Genomic DNA, 23,092 nt, shown 5'->3' on the forward strand with positions numbered 1-23,092 from the left:
CTATAAGAACACCCATGCTGTATAAATACAAAAGAAATAGTTTGACCTTCACGCATAAGCAGGTGATTTATACATTGTCAATCACCACGGTAAAGTGTTACACAGGACACAGTCCCTCTATAGTACTGTGCACAGGAAGTTTCCTGGTGTGATAAAAATTGTTGTTTACATGCATTTTTCCATTTGAGATTATTGCGGTTTCAAGAACGTAGATCTATTGTATCTTTGCCGGGCGAACAGTTGGTTTCGTCCACGGCGATGGAATTGACCCCGAAAGTTGACATTGCCTCGCATTAGGAAACCTGCCAAGAAACGCAATGGATGCACTTGGTCCAATGTCACTGATAAGCATATTTACGCATAGATTAAGGCAATGGAACCCATCAACACTGCATAAGATGGTCAGAGTGTCTGGTCAGAGTTTGAGGTCTGCATGAGTTGACGATGTAATTAAACCCGGGTACCAGTGTTCGTGTCCATAGCAAATGTCAACTTTTATGTTCATAAAAAAGGTTTAAAGTTTTGTAATACCGCTGATCACGATTCCAGGTTTAATTCTTTATAATATGCTTCGACAGAATCTGACCATCTCATTGCCTGGAGCCAGGGTTTATACTCTAGCGCGACACTGGACACGACTGATTGGAATTCGGACAAGTTTGTCGTTGCATGTGGAGCTGTTGCGTGCGCTTGAAGTCATGAATTTTTACAGTGTAACTTTTAGTATCCATTGTAATACTAGCGGATTTATTTTCGTCGTTCGTCGAAAATGTATATGAATATTTATTTTTGCGTATCAAAGAGAAGAGATGACGTCATTTGCGATCAGCACTATTTGCAATACAATAGAAGAAACGGCCAGTTACGAACTCGGCGAGCGGGAAAGCTCACTATTATAAAAATATAGTTTATGTGTTTTGCTTATCATTTAACTGCGTTTGCTTCGAAGTGATCCAACATAACGCGACTAGAATTACAAACAGTAGAAGCAAGATGAGTAATTCAATCTCAGTCCAATTCACTGACGTAAACGACGCCAGATCGTTCAATCGGTTGGCCGCGGCCCCCGATTAGTGATAATCTAGTTTGATCGTTGCCGTGCCGTTCATGCATTTTTTGAATTTTTGAGAAGTAACAGTTTTGAAGCGCAGATTTTCGTATTCTTCATATAAAGGCAAACTCCAAAACCCGGGCCTAGTCGAGCAAAAGCCAAGCCTAGTGGAACTCTCTCTCTCTATAGGTGAGCGACCGAAAACGTCCGAACGAGATGCACGGCTGTCTATCATATGCAGAAAGATTGTTTTTGCGTCTATTCTGTACGGTATACCTTTCGCATGTTATTGTAAGCAATGGCAAATCACTTACGGTCCGCACACGTTTTGTGGAGTGACCTTGGTTCCCGCTACTCGGTCAGCAGATAGCTTGGGCTGATGAACAAGAACATTTTTACACGGATGTAAACATTTTAAATTTTGTGAACATCCAAACGTGTTGTATTACATAAAAACACTTCATTTCCCTTTTGTTTGAAAAAATAAATTGAGATTACTGCCTTCAATGTTGCAAACACGTTGTGCTCCGGAAAAAAACTGTCTCAGAAATAGATAATTATCGTTTTTATCCAATATATCCTGGAAAAGTTGCTTCACTGTAGGTCCGATTTCTAAATGACTCAATCTTTTGTGAGCACGCAGCCGGGAGAAGGCGGCCTGCACGGCCGGCAACATATTTGATAAGGCTATTAGCATTAATTTGCATTAATCAGCACAAATGGACGTAATCGTTGTGTAACTAAGATTATCTCAACACACCTTGGTCATTTTGAATTCCGGCCTTTTGGTTACATTTATTTGCATTTGTCTTCACGTCACAAGCATGGTTCATTTGTCCCGAGACAGTCGAGAAACTTTCTCGACCGTCTATGATTTGCCATAAACACGAGCGGTGACTATTTGACAGTCTTTGTTTTTGACGCTCAATAAAAAAAAATTCACAATTTTTCGTCAGCACAGATTTTTAATGCTTACTTACTGCCACATTTCTATACTTTTCTATACTTTGTGACATTCAATTCTTGCCCGTTGCAATGATCAATTCTATAGGAGGTACTATCTCGGGGGGGGGGGGGGCTCTATTGGACAAGTCAAATTTTAGCTTTGGATTTTAATATTTACTTCAGGGAAAAATGATAGTATTTTCCTGGTTTTACAAGACTGCTCCTACAAGCTCACATATTTTCCCTTGAAACACGACAGAAAATATGATTACAACAGAAATGGTGTACCAATGTTTGTTTCTAAATTTAGAACGCTAATTAGAGAGCGATAATTATCGTTTTTATCCGATATATCCTTTGAAAACTTTTTCAACCTCAGACTCGATTTTCTAAATTACAGTTTCTAAATTTAGGACGCTATTTCGAAAACGATAATTATCTTTTATCCAATATATAAAATTTCCTCTGGCTCCAGGACTACAGCTACAGCTCTTTTCTAAATTTAGAACACTATTTAGAAAGCGATAATTACCGTTTTATCCGGCACGACTTTTTTAACTACGGCTTTTTTTCTAAATTTAGAACGCTGTTTAGAAAGCGATAATTATCGTTTTCCCCGATATGTTCTTGGAAAACTTTTTCAATCTCAGGCCCGACTTTCTAAACAACAGCTAATTTCTAAACTGAGAACGATATTTAGTAAAGTGATAATTATCGTTTTTATCCGATATATCCTTGAAAAACTTTTTCAATCTCAGGCCCGACTTTCTCAACAATAGCTAATTTCTAAATTTTGAACGTTATTTCGAAAGCGATAGTTATCGTTTTTATCCGATATATCCTCGGAAAATGTTTTTTCACAAGAGGCCCAACTTTTTAAACTTCAGCTAATTTCTGAATGTAGAGCGCTTTTTAAAAAGTGATCAGTATCGCTCTTTTTGGCCTGTTTATTGTTTTTAACTAATTTAGCTCCAATAGGAAATACACGTATTTTTGAAATGGCTTTGAGGAAAAGACACAATTCTGCACCTAACTCGAGCTTGTAGCGGCGATGAGGTCTCTCGATACCCGTTCAAACTAATAGGGAGCCCCAAATACTGCATATTAGGGAAAGTACTTTTTTCTCAACGATGATGTTGTCTTCCCACTTTTTTCAGAAGAAAGACGAAACTTGCAGCTTTTCACGGAATGAACAGCGACGACGATAGTACAACGCCGTATAGGTGTTCATTGGTATTGAACCCTGCAAAAATAAAGATGGCGTGGAATGAGTGTTATTGCTCTTGTCCGTTTTTAAACTCGGGACTTGTATTTCAAGTGAATGCTAAACCAAAGCACGGTTTCTAGCCATTACCAAATTATCATTGAAAGTCCACCGTAATGCTTAGGACAAAGCATGGTTACATCCATGGACACAGTGAACAGTCGATGACTGCATAGGATACGGCTGATCTGAGTCGAGGACACCGCGACATTGGACTTTTATATCATATCGATATTTACGGCTACTAGACTATATCGAAGTTCGATTGGCTTAGCTAGATCTATAAAGGGCTGAAATCTCCGATATATATCGGATATTTACTTGCGATTTGACTGAATCTAGTATCGTCTAGTATCGAAGCTAGAGTCAGTCCTATGAAGTCTGGTTTGGCGAGAATTGTGAGGTGGTGAAATCTCCGATATATATCGAATATTTACTTCCGATTTGAATGAATCTAGTATTTAGTTTGGTATCGAAGCTAGAGTCAGTCCTTGGAAATCGAGTCTGGCCAGAACTGTGAGGTGGTGAAATCTCCGATATAAATCGGATATTTACTTGCGATTTGACTAAATCTAGTATCGTCTAGTATCGAAGCTAGAGTCAGTCCTTGGAAATCGAGTTTGGCCAGAACTGTGAGGTGGTGAAATCTCCGATATATATCGGATATTTACTTGCGATTTGACTGAATCTGGTATCGTCGTATCGAAGCTAGAGTCAGTCCTTGGAAGTCGAGTTTGGCCAGAACTGTGGGTGGTGAAATCTCCGATATAAATCGGATATTTACTTGCGATTTGAATGAATCTAGTATCGTCTAGTATCGAAGGCTAGAGTCAGTCCTTGGAAGTCGGGTTTGGCCAGAACTGTAAGGTGGTGAAATCTCCGATATATATCGGATATTTACTTGCGATTTGACTGAATCTGGTATCGCCGTATCGAAGCTAGAGTCAGTCCTTGGAAGTTGGGTTTGGCCAGAACTCTGAGGTGATGAAATCTCCGATATATATCATATATTTACTTGCGATTTGAATGAATCTAGTATCGTCTAGTATCGAAGCTAGAGTCAGTCCTTGGAAGTCGGGTTTGGCCAGAACTGTGAGGTGGTGAAATCTCCGATATATATCGGATATTTACTTGCGATTTGACGTAATCTAGTATCGCCTAGTATCGATGCTAGAGTCAGTCCTTGGAAGTTGGGTTTGGCCAGAACTGTGAGGTGGTGAAATCTCCGATATATATCAGATATTTACTTGCGATTTGACTGAATCTAGTATCGTCTAGTATCGAAGCTAGAGTCAGTCCTTGGAAATCGGGTTTGGCCAGAACTGTGAGGTGGTGAAATCTCCGATATATATCATATATTTACTTGCGATTTGACAGAATCTAATATCGTCTAGTATCGAAGCTAGAGTCAGTCCTTGGAAGTCGGGTTTGGCCAGAACTGTGAGGTGGTGAAATCTCCGATATATATCGGATATTTACTTGCGATTTGACTGAATCTAGTAACGTCTAGTATCGAAGCTAGAGTCAGTCCTTGGAAGTCGGGTTGGCCAGAACTGTGAGGTGGTGAAATCTCCGATATATATCGGATATTTACTTGCGATTTGACTGAATCTAGTATCGTCTAGTATCGAAGCTAGAGTCAGTCCTTGGAAGTCGGGTTTGGCCAGAACTGTGAGGTGGTGAAATCTCCGATATATATCGGATATTTACTTGCGATTTGACTGAATCTAGTATCGTCTAGTATCGAAGCTAGAGTCAGTCCTTGGAAGTCGGGTTTGGCCAGAACTGTAAGGTGGTGAAATCTCCGATATGTATCGGATATTACTTGTGATTTGACTGAATCTGTATCGTCGTATCGAAGCTAGAGTCAGTCCTTGGAAGTCGGGTTTGGCCAGAACTCTGGGGTGATGAAATCTCCGATATATATCAGATATTTACTTGCGATTTGACTGAATCTAGTATCGTCTAGTATCGAAGCTAGAGTCAGTCCTTGGAAGTCGGGTTTGGCCAGAACTGTGAGGTGATGAAATCTCCAAGATATATCTCATATTTACTTGCGATTTGAATGAATCTAGCATCGTCTAGTATAGAAGCTAGAGTCAGTCCTTGGAAGTCGGGTTTGGCCAGAACTGTAAGGTGGTGAAATCTCCGATATATATCGGATATTTACTTGCGATTTGACTGAATCTGGTATCGCCGTATCGAAGCTAGAGTCAGTCCTTGGAAGTTGGGTTTGGCCAGAACTCTGAGGTGATGAAATCTCCGATACTGTATATATCGGATATTTACTTGCGATTTGAATGAATCTAGTATCGTCTAGTATCGAAGCTAGAGTCAGTCCTTGGAAGTCGGGTTTGGCCAGAACTGTAAGGTGGTGAAATCTCCGAGATGTATCGGATATTTACTTGCGATTTGACTGAATCTGGTATCGTCGTATCGAAGCTAGAGTCAGTCCTTGGAAGTCGGGTTTGGCCAGAACTCTGGGGTGATGAAATCTCCGATATATATCAGATATTTACTTGCGATTTGACTGAATCTAGTATCGTCTAGTATCGAAGCTACAGTCAGTCCTTGGAAGTCGGGTTTGGCCAGAACTGTGAGGTGATGAAATCTCCAAGATATATCTCATATATTTACTTGCGATTTGAATGAATCTAGTATCGTCTAGTATCGAAGTTACAGTCATTCCTTGGAAGTCGGGTTTGATCAGAACGGTGAGGTGGTGATATCTCCGATATATATCGGAGATTTCACAGATCCGGCGTGCCGAGGCACCGGGCAAGTCATTCTAGTATCGTGTAGTATCGATATTAGAGTCCCCAAATCGACGAAAAATATCGGGTAAATATCGTCGATTTCATAGACGCGGCTTCCCATGGGACAACCGCAGTACATTCTACTATCGTCTAGTCGTCTAGTCCCGAAATCGTCGAGATGTCAAACTTCGATACTAGATTGTAAATATCCGATATTTAAAAATTGTGCAAAGTCGCGCCTTCATGGGTGATCGATCTCGTATGCGTACACGGTCCCTCCACAAAATGCCAGTAAGGTGCGGGGATGTGTTTTTATCGTTTTTAGAAAGTTTAGCTAGAAGTTTAGAAAGCTAAATTAAAATTGTCTAAATCTAAATCTAAACTCCAGCTAAATTAGAAAGTTTAGAACGCCATTTAGACCGGGCTAAATATCATAATTATCAGATATATCACAGGAAAAATGTTTGGACTCCTCAGAGCCGAGCTAAACTCCAGCTAAAGTAGAAAGTTTAGAACGCTCTCTTAGATAGGCTCTATAAGGAGTCCAATTTTTTTCCAGCGATATATCTGATAATTACGATATTTAGCCCGATCTAAATAGTGATCTAAACTTTCTAATTTTGCTGGAGTTTAGGAGTCCAATTTTTTCCAGCGATACATCCGATATTTAATGAAGATAGAAAAATGCATTCCCATTAGTTTGTTCCAAGTCACTGTGGTGAAAATGAGGGTCTTTGATTTATTCCTCCATTTTGACTGACAGGTCACAGTCCCTCTATCCACAGGGACTGTGGACAGGTGTAATAACTTTCTTTCCTACAATCTTGGCTCACAGAAACAAAGTCCGTTGATAAAAACAATTAACACGTTTTAATCTGACGATTGTCAAATTATTAGATCACTTGGCACGGCCACACAAAATATGCTCGACCACACTAAACCTGGAGCTCCCTGGGATCAAGTTTGTTCTAGTCTGTAAGCGCACAATGGAATGTCATAGCCTTTTGTTTTCCATTGAAATTGCAATCTACTAAGTACCCGGTAGATTTCCTCGCAAAACAATCTGACGCCAACCTCGGAGAAATGCATGAATTCAGTACTTGTTGACGTGAAAAAGCAGTACATCACTGGGTAAACTAACATACTGGGTATTTTTATCTCGGTTCAACAAGTTCTTGGTTTTGTCACAGTCCCTCTATCCACTGTGGTATTGTAGACGCTGCCCATCACTTCCTTGAACGAACGCCAAAGAGGTGGGAACTGATCAGCAAATATGTCAGCAAGCGTGGTACAGGGGTCAATTCATAGAGAGTTCAAATCAGAAACAAACCAACAACCATCTATTTTTACCGCATAACACATCAACTATCGAGCAGCGTACAAGTTAATTTGGTTGCCCTCCTATATTTTATATAATTTTCTGGGTTCTACAACATGTCGTCTTCGTACTTTATCATTCTCTGAAAAGCACGTTACCAATATATCACATCTAAGAACAAATCGGAACAGAGAATTACCAGTTCTGGGGCTATCTTCAGAAATTGGTCCCATTTTTAAATTTAATTCAAGAATTTTTGTTTGTCCTCCTAGTATTTTATATAATTTTCTTGGTTCTACAATATGTCGTCTTCGAACCCATCGATCTTCAAGTTTGAAACACTCGTTAAATATTTCACATCACAGAACAAGTTGGAAAAGAGAATTAGCGGTGTAATTATTCGGATACATTGCTGAAATTACTTTTTGCTCCTCAGAGTCGATCTAAACTCCAGCTAAATTAGAAAGTTTAGAACGCTATTTAGATGTGCTAAATATCGTAATCTAGCTGTGTTTTAACGTATTTAGCTTATTTAGCTCCCATTGAAAATACACAGAGTTTAGAACAGGAACACGGAGAGAGACACAATTCCGCTCCTAACTCGAGAGAGAGAGAGAGAGAGAGAGAGAGAGAGAGAGAGAGAGAGAGAGAGAGGAGAGAGAGAGAGAGAGAGAGAGGAGAGAGAGAGAGAGAGGAGAGAGAGAGGAGAGAGAGAGAGAGAGAGAGAGTAAGGAAGGAGGGGCACTGGGACAGAACCCAGTCGTGGCAATGGGAATAGTGTTTTCAGTATTAAACCACAGACAACGAAAAGACTGTCTGTGATTAAAAGAACAAGTCGCTGTTACCCTTTGCCATGGATGTAAAATCCCGACCATGCCCTTTGCTGATATGAAGAATACAACGAATACGTGCATAAATACGCTCAGTGTGTGAAATGATGCCTATGCAGAACCTCAAAATTGATGAAATGTGTAAGAAATAACCCCTTTGCTATCTCCCCTTTGCTGTATGAAAACATACGATTAAACATACGATTTTACGTGTGGTCTCTACACGAAATGAACCACTATTTTACAACTTTCTTTCCTGTGACAAATAAATATTGCCACAGTAGTAGATGTAAACATGCTTATTTTCATCATCATGAAAGGAACCTGCATTAAACAACGTAACGCAAACAAACAATGAACAAACAAATATCCATAAACCACCAACAGAATACATGTTAGCTATGCTAAACATTATTCTGAAAAACAACACATTCGAATTTAACAACGAATTCTACAAACAGACATGCGGGTGCGCAATGGGTTCCCCGTCGTCACCGAATATTGCTGACATCACATTTCACGAATTAGAACTGAAAATCACACATCAACACACAACAAAAATATCACTATGGTGTAGATTCAGAGACGACATTTTCCTAATCTTCATTGGAACTGAACACGAACTCCACGAAGTCATTACACTAATTACAAAATGCATCCCACTTTCAAATTTTCATATGAAAGTTCCTCACACGAAATAACATATCTTGACCTAGTCATTTACAAAGGTCAACGATACAACAAGGAAAACATATATACTAGACACTAGAACACACACAAAACCAACAGATACATTCCAGTTCCTACAAAGGAAATCATGTCATCCAAAATCAACCTTCAAGGGCCTAATCAAAGGCGAAACATTAAGGTACATGAGGACATGTAACAATGAAGAAGATTTCAACAACAAAGTCAAAACATTTATGAAAAGCTATCAATGCGAGAATATCCACAACAAGAAATATCAAACATCAATGCGGAAACAGATTACGCTACACGAAGAACACATTTAAATCACAAACAAACGCAAAACAACAACACAAATAAATTGATATTTGCTACCAAATATAGTCCACACATCAAAACAAAAGACATCAAACAAGCACTCCTGAAGAACTGGGAAGAAATAGAAAGAGACCAAACACTAAATAATTATTCACAATGAAACCGATCATCGCTTACAAAAGAAATCCAAACATTGGCGACACACTCATAAATGCACAAGTACAGTACACAATCTTAGAGAAACGACTGAACAAAATGCGACACAACAAACTGACCCAAACATAAGTATTCTAGCCTCCCTTCTAGACGAACAAAACACTGACAATAATTAAACCACGAATAGTGAAACACAAATCTAAGGAGAGCAACCAAAGAAAAGCGACTGAGGAAGAAACCACACACTGGTTTCGAAACGTAGCGTCAAAGGATCACCCTGTCATTCGACAGCCAGATTACGGCTACGTCTCGCCATGGCTTATATCTACACCGATAGCCAAACACACAAAATCAAACACAAACGAAAAAATAGTGTAGGCGATGTGTGCAGCCGCTTTCCCTTTATTACATAACAACTTTTCATAGCAAACAAAAGTCATAAAATAATCTCAAAAGAGCGACTTTGTCCCATTAAACAGAGAACCACCGACACCGACACTGAGGTGGGTTTTGGTTTGTAATCACCGAGGGCGGCAGGTACTGACGTGGTTGTTACTGCATAAATACATGTATGTGTCCGCCACCTATAATTTGTAAATTAATTAAAGGTCGTTTGCTGAAAGAAACATCACGGTATCTTAACATTTGCGAAACGAGAATGGTCACCAATAGTCCTCCAAGAAAGTGCTACTTTGCCCTGCCTAATTATTAAAGTGGGGTGAAAGGTACTAACAGGTTCCCAAGACACCGTTTTACCGTTCACGTCATCGATAAAATCGTCGAACACTCCGGTAAGAGTTGTTTGTTAAGTGACCGTGATTAGAGTTGAGGCCAGATGCTGACGTGATGCCATATTATCAGTTAATATCAAATTAAAATGAATATTATCATCTAACTATTAAGTTGGAGTTTAGTAATAGAAAGGGAACATGGGATGTTCAACACTGCATTTTATTGGATAATATAGGAATGAAAGCGATAGTCGATGTTAGCGGCTAATATGGAGTATGGAGACGGGACTTGAGGACCACCAAGCCGTTTTGTTGGCTAAAACTGTATTTAAGTTACAGTGGATTGTCCACTCCTCAATGTCTCATGAAAACAAAGTTATTCATCAATAAAAAAGTTTTAATTTAGAGTAAAATTATCCAATCTGATGCCAGTGTCGCACCTTCATGGTTTTGCATTAAATTTTGAAAACTTCTCTTACATCAAACTTTTCAATCGAGCAAAGGAATCGTAGAGTCCACCGTTTTACAAGAGGGGAATGCGTTTGCGGCCACAACTACAAACTTGACTATACAGAAAAGATCCAGAAAAGAAAAAAAGTTCCCGATCCCGATATTGACAAGGACAACACAATTTTAGAACTTGTGTTTTTAATTTTTTGTCGAAGTTTTTGGAGAAAGGGTTGCACTAGTACTAACGTGTACACGCATATCATGTTCATCGACCTACCTATCCACTAATGTACACCAACCTTGTTTCGGAAAAAATAAAGCTACACACTCGTCTTTGTGTGTATTTTTGTTGCGTCCTTTACTGATAAAGGCGTCCAAAATATAAATTGGATATCAATATAACGCAGCTCACTCTCTATACCGTGAGTTCAAGTTTAATTGGTACTGTTTTGGTACGGTATATCAACAGGTACATGAAAAGCATCCATTATGGATTAAAGTTCAACATTGGAAAGCAATGGATGCATGTCACTGCACACAGTGAAGCATGAATGAAAGCAATACAATTACAGTTTCCTGTATTATAGTTCTGCTGGCTTTACTTTTCCATTGTAAATGTAAGGGACTGGTCAGTTTCTTCGGCCTGGGGGGGCCGGTGGATTCATGGGGGGGGGGTCACCCTGTTTTTGACTTTGGTGATAGGGGGGGTCACCATGTTTTTGAAATGCCCAATAGGGGGGGGGTCAGTGTGTTTTTGAATTTCGACACAGGCTCATCATTGCCTAAAATGCATTGTGTCAGCCACAAATTTCATCCAGTTGCATTTTTCGGCGCGCCCTTCGGGCGCGTACTTTAATAATCAGACATATTTTTCAGCAAGCCCAAATTTAACATATCAGGCATACATATATCAGAAATATATGTATGTTCAATATTTTTCAGCGTGCTCTTCAAGCGCATTACTTTAATATATCAGACATTTTTCAGCACACCCTTCCTGTGCATTACTTTAATATACAAGACATATATATCAGAGATATCAGGATGTTTCATATTTTTCTCCGCGCCCTTTGGGCGCCATACTTTAATAAATCAGAGAATATGCCAGAGATATCTTGATGTTTGCTAAGTGAAAGTGTACTATTATGAAATCTGCATTTCATATGAAAAGCATGACAAATTCCTGATACTTTTCTGTTCTCCTTGAGAATTCAGTATGAGAAAGCAACATGCACAAATATCAATGTTACAAGAAAAGGTCATCTCAGACTCTGCACACATTAGCTAAAATGCCTCTCTATTGTTCCTCAGGAGATTTAATTGGATTGCTGGCAAGTCTTAACACCCATCAAAGTTTTGATTTGCTGCTTTTTCCTGTTTGATATAATGATTGACATCCATTTCTGTACAACAGTTCAGGACATCTGGTTAAGCATAGAAAGTGTGAAATACATTCACAGCTCATTCAAAATGTACTGTATTCAAACTTTAAGATTGACACTTTGAAATTCCTATCTTACAACTGACATGCCAACAATTTCATTAAAACACAGAATGACTTAAAATATAAATGTATGTAAAATATAACATATATATTTACATATATATATATATATATATATATATATATATATATATATATATATATATATTACAGTATTATATTATTACATATTACAGTTGTCGCGTGCGGGGGGGGGGTCACCCTGTTTTCAAAATTGGAATAGGGGGGGTCACCCTGTTTTCAAAATTTGGAATAGGGGGGGTCAGCCACTTTTTGACGTCGGCAAAAAATAATCCACCGCCCCCCCCCCCAGGCCAAAGAAACTGACCAGTCCTAATTACAATCCTTTCAAATATGTTTAAAATATTAAGTCTTGCCCTGATGGGTTGAAGTTCGTGATTTGAGTTGTGGTTATCTATTTTTAGTTTTCTGCATCGACAGAATACGCTGAAATGTTGAAAATTGAAAACGGCTCCTTATTCACATTTGCTTGAACTTCTTGTTCGCTTTTTCTCAAACTGGGGGCGGGAAGCCAGCTCCTTATTCGTATAGTACTCGAACTCGTAACTAGGAACTGGGAGCAAGTTCCTTACTCGCATTTACTCAAACTGGGAACTTGGAGCTAACTTCACACACTTCCGAAAAGTTCAGATCGATGGCACCCATTATGACCCAGACTTAGAGCGAAATTTCAAATAGTAGAGAGAAATTTTAAAGGGATATACATGTAGTCGTCTACGTACGATGGTCATTGATGAAAAGTTTAAAACATGTAGACCTGTCATGATCTACGTCGTATAATTTAAATGTTGCAGCTATGATGATGAGGTGCGTCTAGATTTCTTGCACGAAATACATTGTTTGTAAACAAGAAACTTGCACAGGTTCAGTCCTGACCACTATTTCCCTTTAAACAGTAGAGATAAATTTCCCACAGAAGAGATTTTAAACAGGAGAGAAAATTTCAAAACAGCGCGGAGAACTTTAAACAGCAGAGAGAAATTTCCAACAGCGCGGACAGCTTCCAACAGCGCGGAGAATTGTGGCTTTCGTCCACGGTACTGAGGATTGGGTGACTGGAACAGGTGCAAATCACCTATACAAAGCCAGACCCCCAATTCCCATTTTTAAACACAGATACACACATGAAGCAATGAGAAGTAAAGTTCCTTGCTCAAGGGCACAACATCACGGCCATGAACTCACCATCCTCCGATAAGTCAATGGCCATGTCCGGGTCTGGGTACCGAACGCACGATCGATCCTACGATTGTGCACGAGTCCAGCACCTTCCGGCACTGGACCGAGATGCCTCCATATATATTCACGAACGCATTTAATTTTTCGTGTGTCACGATACTAGGGTAGTTTTTACAGAGCGTGCTAACCTAAAACATAAAATCACCTCTTTTCATACAACAAAAGGGTAATATCTGACACTTTGGGGATTCTGCATTGACATAATTCTGCACCCTGAGTGACTTTTGTACATGTGATAAAATTGAAAACGTTGTCATGTCTTTTTTGATATTTTATTCTTCTTTGTAATACTATCAAAATGTGTAATAAAATATGGGCTACCATGCTAGTTTCTGAAATCTACGGCCATGAATTTAGGCGATAATGGACAAAAATCACTCAATGACACTCTACATACATACATCCATCCATCCATCCATCCATCCATCCATCATACATACATACATACATACATACATACATACATACATACATACATACATACATACATACATATATATACATACATACATCCATCCATCCATCCATCCATCCATCCATCCAAACAGGCAGGCAGACATATGTGTGCTAACAATGCAGAGCTTGTGCTTTTAATAAGCCATATGTTGTTATCTCAATCCTTGGCAATGAATTGGGTTAATAAATTCAAACATTTGTATGCATATATTTCATGATGGCAGCGATATTTGCCTAACAGGTCCAAACATTTTTTGTTATGTTTACACTATTTCTGTTGTGTGTGTCATTTGAAAAAAATTTTTCTACTCTACAAAGCATGTTACATGTAAAATAACTATTTATTTTGTCAACACAGCACCTATAGGTGTACCGGTAAGATGCATGGTTATTGTCAACATTTGAATTCTAGTCCAGACTAGAAGTCACTGATTGACAATAACAATACGCTTTACACATTTATAAGCTGTTGAATCCTTATTATCACATGGAGTGGTATATAAATCTGCAATTGACATACACAACAAAAATAGAAAGCATCAAAACTGGCAGTTGCTGGAGCATTAAAATCTAAATTGTGTGTTCTTTTACCTGTTCAGCACTTATTACCCAGAACTGTCTCACTTTAGCACTCATTACCCACAATCATCTCACTTCAGTTCAGCACTCATGACCCTCAACCATCTCACTGCTTCTTTAGTGTTGAAGCCTTATACAATGTACAACAAATAACTTAAATTTGAATTTAAGTCAATTTTATTACAGTGTGAAACATTTGACCATGGACATGTCAACTTCTTCAATAAGGTAAAAGTAGAATACATGTTTACCATAAAAACATATAATACATTTTTGAGATGCAGCAAAGGTGCCATTTATATAATGTAAACATAGTATAAAACAACTTTATGTACAAATATCTTACAAGGAATAATACTGTTGTAACTCTGTTAAACCCTCTTCTTACACATGTCCATGCACATGTAACATAAATCATGCTTACACTCTACACATACAGTTTCATTGGATATGGAATGACACACATTACTTTTTCTCTATTGATTGTATCATAGCCTGCAATGAATTTACTGTGAATTTTTTGCACTGGTATGAAGGATGCAGGACCACACATTTCATAAGCATCCTTGCACCAAACTTCCACTGGTTCACCATAGTAATTTTTGTTGTGGTGTTGTTGAAACCATCGCACCTTTGCAATTATAAACACTTCTGTTTTACCATCAACAGCTAAATACTGTGAAAAGTAGTACTCAACAATGCCTGGTCTAAGTGGACCTCTGATAAAGTCAATCTTGCCACCCAGTGTACACCACTGTGCTAAAATTAGTGAAGATCTCTTGTAACGGGAGTCTTCAGAACCTAATACATCTTCACACACTTTAACTGCTACAGATTTCTTTATGAATCCACTGATGGTATGCAGGAGAGATTCTCCGAGCAAAACACTGTACATATCTTTTAAGTTTCTGACCCATGATGCTTCTAGAAAGTCCATAGAAATAGGGCCCACCATGTCAAACAAATGCATTGTTTGAAGTACCCTTGAAAGATGGAAGTCAGAATTTCCCAATGACATTCTACTTAGCTGCATTATAGAAAAATCATTACTACATATTTGCAATGACTGAAAACTTAAAGGAAAGTATGCATTGAAATCCTGGTAATCAACTGGTCGAGGCATATTGTTCAATAACTGTTCATTCAGAAATTTCCGCATAATCTGTATCTCAATAGATCTATGATTGGCACAATAATCAGAAAGTATTCCATTGTAACGTTCATATGGAAATGTCCAGAAGGAATACACCGGTCCGTAATCTAAAATACAGTCAACCAGATGGGTGTGGTAGTGCATATTAGGTGTCGTCATTTCTGAGCCATAAATACTCTCAAATTGCCGACAAAACTGTAGTAGGTAAGAGTGGCCTTTTGCAATATTACTAATACTAATCACTGGAGAACAAAGAAGATGGCAAGCCATCACAAACAGACGCCACATCTCCATGTCTTTTCTAGGTAGAATGCCTTTGAGTGAAAACACAGAAAAAAGAGTGATCCAATGCTTCCATTGATCAGCAGTAAACCCACCGAAACTTGTAGCAATCTTTAATGGCATTCTACCCATTTCAGATGGAACCTTGGTAATATCAATTTTTTGTGAATGTTTCTAACTGTGCTTTAGAAATTTTTGGTTTGTCTTTGTTAAGCCAAACATTCTTCATGATGTGTTTCCCAGTTCCAAGAAATAAGTTATGAAGGGGGTCAATAACATGAAATCTAACGCAGTCAAAATAAGTCAGTTTCATTAATGATGTGTAACGCACACCATACTCTGACACTAATGAATCTCTCTTTGCTTTGGACATTTGCTCATCAGTCTCCTGTGCTTGTTTACGATGACGTGCATTGTGTCTGCTGTTTACTGGTTCAAAACCACCAAAGTTAATTTTGTCACCAAATTTTCCAGTTATAAACTCTTTCTCACACTTAGAACACCCCTTTTTAGCCATATGACCAACAAAACCACACAGTTTTCTCGTAGCTGGTACATCTGAAACAACATTAATCAAGGCCTGCTCTAAATTCACAAACTACCTTCTTACCAGATTCTATTATAGAACATGATAGTCCTTCACCCCATAACAACTTCATTTCATCAACAAAGGTTCAAGAAATGCATTAATATTCAACGCAGGCTCCCTTGGACCTGGTAGTAACCCAACAAGAATGACATTTTCTTTTTTGTATCTCTCCGCACGTGGCAAATTCAGAATGACCAAATACAATGCTCCAACGCTATATGGAGGTGTTTAAATGGACAAAACCAATCTAAATTCAACTGCATTGCATAGTTTTTAGGAGAGCTTAAGAATGGCCTGCCATTTACAGTTTGGAACTCTCTCCAAATTCTGCCATCATAAATATCGGACAAAACACCGGGAGATGGTGTCCTGTTACGCCAAAGTTCACATTTTTCCACGAAATTCCTCGTTTGATAAGTTCTGACAAAGACTGTGTGACTGATTTGTAGCAATACACTTTAAAAGGGTACAACCGTTTTTTGTTTCCTTTTAGTTCTACTTCTTTAAGTAGAGGTGCCCCACAAGGTTGTCTGTGCTTTTTCTGTTTATGTGCTGGAAACTCTGTAAATTTGCATTTTACTGGTACATTTTGACTTCCTACACGTTTGTGACAATCCTCAAACTTGTAAATTGAACTGCACTTGGGCAAACAACATATTTGATAAATCTGTCTTCATTGAGCCCTAATACTTTTTTGAGTTTGTATAAACTTGCAGGTAAAAGAACAGAAAAAGCAATGAGGCATGGGAATATTTGCCCTAAAATAAGGAACAGTGTCCTGAAAAATCCCAGTATTAATAGCATACATGTATCTGTTAAATTATGGAAATACCATAGGTAAGACAAAAACAAACAAAACCAATTTAATAGTGTCAACAACCTTGGGTCAGTTGACTCATCTGCAGACACTGAAACAAAGAGATTGGATGAGTTTGATTTTTCATTAAAATCCTCATTAAGTTCCTTTTCATTTACATTGTCCCAGATCTCAAAATTACACTGATCACTCCGGAAACAGCTCTCTTCTTCTGTATAAGGTTCATAAAAGTACTCTCTGTCTTCTTCTTCTAAAGTGTCTATGAAATTGTCAATGTTCTCTTGAGGTGTTTGTCCTCCAGCATTATCATCAGTAGTTGATTCATGCAAATCAAAAAAGCTGTTCAGGTCACCCTCATCACAAGTGTTGTCGTATAAAACATCACTGATAGTCTGCAAGTCATCAGTTTCTGATTCAAAGTCATCGAGTTTGGTCCAACTGTTGGAACGTTCATTGTAGTATTGTCTGCGATGCCGCTTGTAGACTTTGGTTACCAGTTCTTCATCACAGTGAGGACAATATTTTCGTTTTGTATCCATTTGATCACTAGTTAATAAAAACAATAAGACAGAAGATTACACACTAATACAAAGTAACACGCAAATGTGTGTGAAAACAATTCTGCTGGCATTACTGGTACAATCGATGTAGCTGTACCTTTGTGGAATTTTTTAGCATATGCATTTTTAGAACTGTTCCTGAAAACATACAGAAAAAATCACAGAGTTTGACTTGTAAGGAATTACATTACCCCTATAAAGTTTTGTTTAGTTTGAATCCATTTTTCACTGATAATATCAACTATTACACATATACAAACTACACAACAACAAAAAATTTACACCTGTGACGGGCCCTGCGTTGGCCCTGACACTACCCTCTGGTACAGGTCTGCATCAGCAAAGATTTCCCATTGCTGTGACAGGGGCTGATGTACATGTACAGGTCTGTGGCAAATGCTGTGAGGACATGGCTGTGTGCACAGTGCTGTGTGCACAGTGTTGAGACAGGGTCTGAAATTTTTGCCTGTCCCAGCACATGTATACACAGGACTGTATACAGTGCTGTGAACACAGACCTGTAACAGGTCCTGAATTTTTTAGTGTTCACACAATAATGCTTGTATTCACTTCTATTTTCAAAATTGACCCATTTTACTAAACATGTACAACCCTGAAATCTTGCAATTTTAGGACCCTGTATCAGGCCCTGTAAATTCAACACTGGCACACCAGTGTTTATACACCAATGTTTCAGTCCTGTGATCACAGCACTGGATACAGTCAGAAATTACACAAATGAAATTCAGGCCTGCACATGCAGCCCTGAAATCTGACCAATTTTACAGGCCCGTAACAGATTTTTTTTTTCTCAGGACCTGTTACAGGTACTAATCAGCCCCTGTTACAAGCATATTCTGAAATCTGCCTGTAGTTTCTAGCTGTATATATTTATAAACAAGACACTCAGAATTCTACGATTCAGTGTGTGTGTGTGTGTGTGTGTGTGTGTGTGTGGGGGGGGGGGGGGGCAAAAATGGTTGACTACAACAAGAGAGAAAATATCGAAAACTTGATGTACTTTGGCTTTTGACCACTTTTTGACAAGCAATCTATGAATTCAGATATGAGTGTCTGACTTAAGCAGCCATTCTTTGACCGAGCAACAATATCTCGTACCAAAGAACTCTTAAATCTGTTTTACTACAGGCTCTCTATCACACAGTCTTTTTTTTATCCTTGTGTACAGCTTCTAACAAAATGTCAAGAATAAAAATCATTGGCCAAAAAATCCTGGCACAGTCATACAATAGCCAATGCATGCTTTTATGGATCAATGTACATGTACCAGTATTTGTATGTATCACAGTAAATGAATTTTCTTGTGTATATTTTGTTCTTTGTTATCATCTGTTGTTATGTCTCCTGTTGCACTGTCAAAATAAAAAAAGGTGTGTTTCCTGTAACAGGGGCTTCAGAGCTTTTTCATTTTGCGACTCGGCTGAACGAAAGTGCGACACATTATTGATATTGAGAGGATGTTTGCAATGATAAAGATGCAGTTATCATGTTGGACTGTGTTATATTACTGAAATAATGCTTGATTTCAACTTTGTTCCCAATGTCATGTAATCTCGCCCGACTTCCTTTCAATGTGATTGCTATACTGTCATGGTGAAGCCTTCAATATTGATTGGGGAAGCACTGTAAAATCAAAATGCTAAAAAGAGTTTAGGGTTGAGGCGAGGGGGGCTTGTTGAACTTGGGTAGGTCAGGTTACTGAAACACAATTTTTTTTCTTGGTCTAAAACACATTTTTTTAAAGCTTTGTCAACAAATTTATATACAACAGATTGCAGTTTGAATGGAGTGCAAAAACCAGCAACACCTTTATAATCCTCCTATCTCATTAAACAAACCTAATCCCAGGGATTCAGGAAACAGGTCAACATACTATTAAGTAACATCTTTTGTGTCAAGGATCACCAGAATCCATCCTTGTCAAACTATTTGTTCATTATTTGTTTATTTCTAAAAGGTGTCTGGCCAGCTGTATGGCTGTTTTTTCGGCATGACATGTTGTATTCCCCCCCCCATTGTGAACCACTGGGGTCACAATGTCTGAGCACTTTACACTTTATCAATGACTATTGTCTCACAGCTTGCTGTGACTACTTACAGGTGACATTTAGAATTCAATCAAAATTCCAAGTATCATGTTTAGGCAATTTGACCTTTTCAGATTTCAGAAAGGTTGGATGTTGCAATGTACGTTACTATTTACAAGTCAGAAACTGAAAATTTTGTGGATTTAAAAGAAAAAAGATAAAACTACATACAAAAAATGATATCTGGTCAAATAACCCTTATTTGCCTTAATTCTCTAGCAGACTGAGAAAAACAAAAATACCAAAGTAAAACACTATTCTACTATAATAATATGGCTAATTTTGTCATAACCTGAACAAATGAGAATAACAACCCTGTATACCATAAGTTAAAATTTCAATGCAATCAGGAAAGTAACTTTGAAAGTGTACAATAACACTTGTTAAAATGGAAGCTGGAATCAAGGCATTTGAGTGGGACAAGGCTTCCTTAATGTTCCCCCATTGTAGTTGCGTACAGCTGGCATGCATTTAATTTTTAAAAATCAATTTTTAAGTAAAATATTGCAGTACCCCTCACAAAATACACAACACTATACAACACCATCCCTACAAACCATTTTTCATTTAGCAATCTGACCAAGTGATTCTTGAAATTTTAACTGTTGACCATTTTACATTTTCAGCCAATTTGCATGTTTGAACAAAATCCCATTTACAAGTCCAGTATTAATCTACCCACCAAATGCCATGTTTTTGGAGAAGAAAGATACATTATACATTTAGAAACATACATATACTGTTAGATAATACAAGAACTATTTCTGGTCATGTCTTTGTTTCAAAAGTTTGACAGGTCTGGTTTCAAATCACCAGGTAGATGAGGAGGCTTTTATGTGATGTACACACTTGCCATTTCTACATTGAGTTGACACTGAAGTAACTAAAAGTATCAAGTCTAAATCAAACTACCAACACTCTGTCAGCAACACAATCTAACGCTTATGTGTAGTGACTAATCAAAGTTTTCAACGTTTTGCTTAAAGGCCCATGTGCTGCAACTATTGATATCATTTTCATGATTTTATATTTTGATTAAAATTAGTTCACAGAAATGTTCCAACTCAAAGATGTTCACTCAAGTACAATTATCAACCAATTTGGACTGCATGCGGAGGTCTTAGCATGCCAAATAATAAACAGGTCCCACACCCAAATACGGCCGCCTCCATGCTACTATATCAAAAACAGCAAATTGTTACACATTTAAAATTTTACAAATACAACACAGTGTAACCAAATGAAAGGATGGGAAAGGGATTCAATTCACATTGACAAAAAATGCTCCATTCTATACATTACATGACAAGAGTTTGAAAATAGTGGGAAATATGAAATGAACAAAAATCTATTCAATTTCTTGCCTACTTTGCCAGAAGAAAGTTGATGAGGCAAAGTTAATGATTATATCTGTCAGTTTATAGGTAGCAATGAATATCTGAGAAAATTGGAAGGTATCCTGAGGTTGCAGCTCATGGCTCTTTAAGGGGAATGGGTCAGGGCACTGCAACTGTGCATTATAATGTGTTATGTTGATTAGCATCAGAAATCACGATAAAACCTAACAGCATCTTGCCCACAGTGGTCATTTGTATCAAAAAGATTAAAAGTTTGGTAGACTTCCTGTCATCTCCTTGAAAGACAATGAATCTTGTCATGGTGACAAGCCAAGAAAAGTGCGAATTGCAAACTGGGAATCATAGATTGACCAAATTTGCATAATAAAAGTCACAGATAAGCATTTATTTGCTAAAACTGTGTGCACAAAAATTGGTATGACTGAGGCATGTTTGGAAAATACACCAAATGAATAAAGAAATATACATTTCATAGTCATGAGATATAGATCTCTTAGATCGAGAAAGCATTACTGAAAATTCATCGCAGATCTGTGTCTGCCGACTTCACTGTGAACTTTTAACAATCAGCAACAACAGCAGACACCCAGGTAAAAAGTTAATAAAACAGGTTTTTACATTGTACTTACCTATTGATTAATTACACAATCTGTTGAAACAGCAAATTACCGGAATGGTGCTGCAGGGAAAAAATTGGGAAAAAAATTGTTATAATATTTATGTGCAGAAGTCAGAGGAACCGAAATACAGTACATTTAACTTTGGGACCAACCTGTTGCGGTTCCGTACACCACAATTTCATCAATTATGTGTGGAAAGTTGTGCACTACGAACTGCAGCAACTTACCAGTACTTCGATCGGGGAAAAAGTTAGACCGGGTTATCTAGAAACCCTGCACTCCGCCCAATCCCACAGCAAGAGCACAAGCTTAATTTAAACAGAACTTACAAGATTTCGCTACGGCGAGTTTGAAGCAAATGATATACGTAGATACATGGACCCTCAGCACACGCAAACACAGCTGGGCTATTCAACGTGTGTTCCCGCTAAAGTTTTCACCTCCATGATTAGCCGTTCGAAGCGAGGCGGCTGCGAGTCGCCGTTGGCGAAGTAAAGGACATGCAATATCTCATAACGTTGGTTAGATAGCCGTTCGAGGCGAGCTAGCCGGGGGCTGCCGTTGGCGTAGCTACCTCAACGGCGGCCCACGGCCAGCTCGCCCCGAACGGCTATCCAGGCAACGCGCAGCGTTACGATAATCTGCGGGATAAGGTAAGCCAGCAGGTGACCTGGCTGTCTCGCCTTGGACGGCCTGCAGAGCAACACTACGAGAACCTGTATGAGCCCCGCGTGGTTTAGGGAGAGTAAAATTGAGTGATCAAAACACAATCCAAGTTTGGGTGATCACGTTTTCAAACTCGGCCTATTCGAAGCACTTTCAAACACCGGCACCGGAGGCAACATGTAGAACAAATAAAGAAATGATGAAACAAAACTTCGTGCATGCCATTATTCATAACGCCGGTACCGTACAGGCAACAACCGATCTCGATTACTCGAAGATATTTATTTTTTTTGCAGTTATGTTTTATAACTTACCTAAAATATCAGGAACTGTTGATTCGGCCTGAAGCTGGTTTACAGATAAATAAGATCACTAATGTTTCTCAGTCGATAACGGTTACGAGAGAAGATGAACGTACACGACTGGACTACCGGAAGTCATCACATGCGTTGTCTAAGCATCCTCGATCATACAGAGTAAAACATGAATTTAATTTGGTGGTAATACTGTGTTCTAATTTCCATGTTTTTGTATATAATCAGCGGGTTTTTATTGTAAAAGTTAAAATATTATTCACTGCTTTTGAGCACAACAAACATGGCAATATAAATCGCGTATTACATACTGTAGAAAT

At 38.4% G+C, this 23,092-nt stretch overlaps 1 long non-coding RNA gene across 1 annotated transcript; it reads right to left on the minus strand.

Moving 5' to 3' along the window:
- Positions 1–17,115: 17,115 nt before the first annotated feature.
- On the minus strand, positions 17,116–22,909 carry LOC139129322 (uncharacterized). The gene is made up of 3 exons (XR_011551549.1): positions 22,773–22,909; positions 21,802–21,851; positions 17,116–17,692 (listed from the first exon to the last, which is right to left on the minus strand). It is a non-coding gene; the product is annotated as an uncharacterized lncRNA (long non-coding RNA).
- Positions 22,910–23,092: the final 183 nt, after the last annotated feature.

This window comes from Ptychodera flava, chromosome 1 (assembly GCF_041260155.1).
Source record: "Ptychodera flava strain L36383 chromosome 1, AS_Pfla_20210202, whole genome shotgun sequence".
Lineage (NCBI taxonomy): Eukaryota > Metazoa > Hemichordata > Enteropneusta > Ptychoderidae > Ptychodera > Ptychodera flava.